This window comes from Salvelinus sp. IW2-2015, unplaced genomic scaffold (assembly GCF_002910315.2).
Source record: "Salvelinus sp. IW2-2015 unplaced genomic scaffold, ASM291031v2 Un_scaffold2820, whole genome shotgun sequence".
NCBI classification, from domain to species: domain Eukaryota; kingdom Metazoa; phylum Chordata; class Actinopteri; order Salmoniformes; family Salmonidae; genus Salvelinus; species Salvelinus sp. IW2-2015.
The window spans coordinates 80560-85931 of NW_019944120.1; the positions used below are offsets into that span (position 1 = coordinate 80560).

The 5372-nt window shown below is 40.7% G+C and overlaps 1 long non-coding RNA gene across 1 annotated transcript in view; it reads right to left on the reverse strand.

The window, feature by feature from the left end:
• LOC139025539 (uncharacterized) overlaps positions 1-567 on the reverse strand; it is a 2552-nt gene extending 1985 nt beyond the window's left edge. Inside the window, exon 1 of the long non-coding RNA XR_011477129.1 lies at positions 496-567. This is a non-coding gene — a long non-coding RNA (uncharacterized lncRNA). The remainder of the gene's footprint in view (positions 1-495) is intronic.
• Between the last annotated feature and the right edge of the window lie 4805 nt (positions 568-5372).

A 5372-nucleotide genomic window follows, 5' to 3' on the forward strand; every position in this document is an offset into this window, starting at 1 on the left:
CGAAACACAGGTTATAAATATAGAACAGGAAACACAGGTTATATGCAGAAACAGGTTTAAGAACGGAAACCGGGTTATATAGAACAGGAAACACGGGTTATATAGAACAGGAAACACGGGGTTATATAGAACAGGAAACACGGGTTATATAGAACAGGAAACACGGGTTATATAGAACAGGAAACACGGGTTATATAGAACAGGAAACACGGGTTATATAGAACAGGAAACACGGTATATAGAACAGGAAACACGGGTTATATAGAACAGGAACACGGGTTATATAGAACAGGAAACACGGGTTATATAGAACAGGAAACACGGTTATATAGAACAGGAAACACAGGTTATATAGAACAGGAAAACACGGGTTATATAGAACAGGAAACACGGGTTATATAGAACAGGAAACACGGGTTATATGAAACAGAAACACGGGTTATATAGAACAGGAAACACGGGTTATATAGAACAGGAATACGGGGTATATAGAACAGGAACACAGGTTATATAGAACAGGAAACACAGGTTATATAGAACAGGAAACACAGTTATATAGAACAGGAAACACGGGTTATATAGAACAGGAAACACGGGTTATATAGAACAGGAACACGGGTTATATAGAACAGGAAACACGGGTTATATAGAACAGGAAATACGGGTTATATAGAACAGGAAACACGGGTTATATAGAACAGGAAATACGGTTATATAGAACAGGAAACACGGGTTATATAGAACAGGAAACACAGGTATATAGAACAGGAAACACAGGTTATATAGAACAGAAACACAGGTTATATAGAACAGGAAACACAGGTTATAGTAGAACAGGAAACACGGTTAAAATATAGAACAGGAAACACAGGATATATGCAGGAACATGACGGATGGAGTATTTTTCTTTCTGTCACTTTATTCAGCTTTTTCACTTTATTCATTCTAGGAAGATGGAGATGAGGTGAGGAAGCTACGTTTAGACATACCCAGAGAGTCCACCTTCTAGTCCCTTCTGATGATGCAGATTAATTCAGAGTCCCTAAGCGCTGATCCTGAATCAGTCTTAAGTGGTTTGGAGGATGGGGATTAGTGGTTGGAGGACAGATCCTAGATCAGATCTATATAGAACGACTGTTTTCGATGTTGTCTATGTAAGGGAATTACAGTCAATTCAAATGACAATCCCTAGCTCAAACCAATGTTTGTTTGAACCCTCTTCTAAACCGGTCAAAAAGGGACATGAAACAATCCGTTTTCCAAATGATTATTTATGCCCACAGTGTTGTCATTTGCATGTATTAATGTGGTGGGGCCAATGTTGAGGTAAACGGGACACAGAATCCGAATCGTCCCTTGTTGCCCGGTCAGCAACCTAACCTCTGTAACATTCAGTGTTCTGATTGATCGTCTTCCATCTTGCTTTTTACATGCTCCTCAGATTATTATTGATCTGTAAAGTCTAAATGATGGAAAGCTAGTTTCACCTTTTTTAAAGCTATGATAAATGTTGCCAGCGAGACCAGTCAGTTCTTCCACAACATGGCTTGAATTTGTTTGGATGTCTATGTATATTTCAACTTTGAGATTTTTATGATTTGAGAATAAAATGTTTAATTTATTTGATTGTTTTGAATGTATTCAATTTTTTGTTGTTGTTGTTGAAATTAACCTTTTTCCCTAATAATACTTGAAGAGGACAGAAAGTCTCCAAGCCTCAGATGTTTCTTTGTGAAGTTAAAGTAAGCTCTGAAGAAATTCACCCTCTAGTGATATCAGGTTGGAGCTGTGCTTTACTGTAAACGTCTCGACACTACAGCCAAGGCTTCTCTTCCTGTTGCTGTCTGAAGGACAAACACAGGTGCCTCTAAGGTGACAGGCAAAGGTTTCCCTGTTTTTCCGAAACCTTTTTTTTGTAACCGCTAAATACATTATACAATTATCTGCAATAATATTTGGTCAGGGTAGTATTTTTTGTTCTGATATAATACTAAAAGAGGAATTGCTACCTGTCAACATGCTCCTTTGAAGTTCTGGTGTTGTGACAGAATTCTCCCCCCTGCCAGAATTCTCCCCCCTGCCAGAATTCTCCCGCTGCCATAAATCTCCCCCCCTGCCATAATTCTCCCCCCTGTCAGAATTCTCCCCCCCTGTCAGAATTCTCCCCCCCTGCCAGAATTCTCTCCCCCGTGCCAGAATCTCCCCCCTGCCAGAATTCTCTCCCCCTGACAGAATTCTCTCCCCCCTGACAGAATTCTCCCCCTCTTCGTGTTCTTCATGAATTTCTGCTCTTCACTCTGGTGTCAGTTTAGTCTCCATTTCACTGATCTTAGTAGCAGAAAGCAGTTTTCCATTTGGCTATTTGTTTCAAGCGTATGTGGCAATTCTGGCTTGTATGTTGCATTGGGCGAAGCCCCCCCTTATCAATTAAAACATTTAGCTAGCTAGTCTTAGTTTGAAAGGCAGTTTCATAAAAAAAGAAAAAGAAAATGGTAGCTTCATCACATTGATTGGGAATAAACTGTCTGGTTATAGTTACAGTGGCGATTTTAGCATTTACAACTTTGCAAACTTTTTCAGATGCATGCCAGCAAAGCCACTACACAACAAAACACTAAACAATACATTAATTGTACTATAACGGTGACAAACGTTGCCCACAAACTCAGCCCTATCCAGACCATTCAGCCAGTCCAGTCACTCAGCCCTATCCAGACCATTCACCCAGTCCAGTCACTCAGTCCTATCCAGACCAGTCACACGGTCCAGTCACTCAGCCCTATCCAGACCATTCACCCAGCCAGTCACACTCAAGCCCTATCCAGACCATTCACACGGTCCAGTCACTCAGCCCATATCCAATCTCTCTCTTTGTCCAGGATCCCTTACCCTCCAAGATATCCTCCCATGTCCAGGATCCCTTACCCTCCAGGATCTCCTCCCATGTCCAGGATCCCTTACCCTCCAGGATCTCCTCCCACGTCCAGGATCCCTTACCGTCCAAGATATCCTCCTATGTCCAGGATGTTTGCTCCTCCTGGCCATACTGCTTGGTCCGTTTGTGGTGGGATCTTCTGTCACGATCGTCATAAGGAGTGGACCAAGATGCAGCGTGGTATGTTTCCATACTTTTAATTAGGAAGAGACCAACTCAAAGAACAAAAACAATAAAGCGCACAAACGAAACGTGAAGCTGATATAATGCTCACTTGGCAACTATACCTAGACAAGATCCCACAAAGCACAATGGGGAAATGGCTGCCTAAATATGATCCCCAATCAGAGACAACGATAAACAACTGCCTCTGATTGGGAACCATATCAGGCCACCATAGATATCTATATCCCCTAGATAACCCACCCTTAATCACACCCCGACCTAACCAACATAGAGAATAAACAGCTCTCTATGGTCAGGGCGTGACAGTACCCCACCCAGTCTATTGAGAGAGGACAACGAGGGAGCTAATTCACTTTGGGGTGTCTTTCTGATCATTTCAGTAAAGGGACTCTATGGTATTATAAGACACCATGTAATTTCTGGGATCAAATCAATTGAGTAATATTGTTACTCAATGTATTCCTATGTTGTTGATGTAAATAATATTTGTTGGTCTGTGATGTGTAATGAGGAGCAAACAGACGCTGCACTTGACACATTTATGTAATTGCTTATTCCAGTTACTAATAAGCATGCACCCATTAAGAACATGACAGTAAAAACTGTTAAATCCATATGGATTGATGAGGAATTGAACAATTGTATGGTTGATAGGGATGAGGAAAAAGGAATGGCAAATAAGTCTGGCTGTACAACCGATTAGCAAATGTACTGCAAATTGATTAATCACGTGACTAAGCTGAATAAAAAGAAAAAAACGACACTATGAAACAAATATGAATGACATAAAGAATGATAATAAAAAGCTTTGGAGCACCTTAAATGACATTTTTGGGGGAAAAAGGAAAACTCCACCATTCATTGAATCAGATTACTCATTCATCACAAAACCCACTGATATTGCCAACCTACTTTAATGATTTTTTTAATTGGAAAAAAATTAGGCATGACATGCCAGCAACAAACGCTGACACTACACATCCAATTATGAAAGACAAGAATTGTAATTTTGAATTCCGTAAAGTGAGTGTGGAAGAGATTTTAAAAAATGTATGTTGTCTATTAACAATGACAAGCCACCGGGTTCTGACAACTTGGATGGAGAATGACTGAGGATCATATCAGTGTGGCTTTTGACGTTATCGATCATAATCTGATGTTGGAGAAACATGTGTTATGGCTTTACACCCGCTGCTATATTGTGGATAAAGAGCTACTTGTCTAACAGACACACAGAGGGTGTTCTTTAATGGAAGACTCTCCAACATAATCCAGGTAGAATTAGGAATTCCCCAGGGCAGCTCTTTAGGACCCTTACATTTTTCAATCTTTACTAACGACATGCCACTGGCCTTGAGTAAAGCCAGTGTGTCTATGTATGCAGATGACTCAACACTATACATGTCAGCTACTACAGCGAGTGAAATGACTGCAACACTTAACAAAGAGCTGCTGTTAGATTCAGAGTAGGTGGCAAGGAATAAGTTATTCCTAAATATTTACAAAACTTAAAGCATTGTATTTGGGACAAATCATTCACTAAACCCTAAACCTCAACTACGTCTCGTAATGAATAATGTGAAAATTGAGCAGGTTGAGGAGACTAAACCTTTTTGAGTAACCCTGGACTGTAAACTGTCATGGTCAAAACATATTGATATAACAGTAGCTAAGATGGGGAGAAGTCTGTCCATAATAAAGCACTGCTCTAACTTCTTAACAACACTATCAACAAGGCAGGTCCTACAGGCCCTAGTTTTGTCGCACCTGGACTACTGTTCAGTCGTGTGGTCAGGTGCCACAAAGATGGATTTATAAAAATTGCAATTGGCTCAGAACAGGGCAGCACGGCTGGCCCTTGGATGTACAGAGGGCTAACATTTATAATATGCATGTCAATCTCTCCTGGCTCAAAGTGGAGGAGAGATTGACTTCATCACTACTTGTATTTGTTAGAGGTATTAACAAGCTGAATGTACCGAGCTGTCTGTTTAAATTACTAGCACACAGCTCAGACACCCATGCATACCCCACAAGACATGCCACCAGAGGTCTCTTCACAGTCCCCAAGTCCAGAACAGACTATGGGAGGTGCACAGTACTACATAGAGCCATGGCTACATGGAACTCTATTCCACATCAAGTAACTGATGCAAGCAGTAAAATTAGATAAGATAAAGCAGGTAAAAATTCACCTTATGGAACAGCGGGGACTGTGAAGCAACACAAACATAGGCACAGACACATGCAT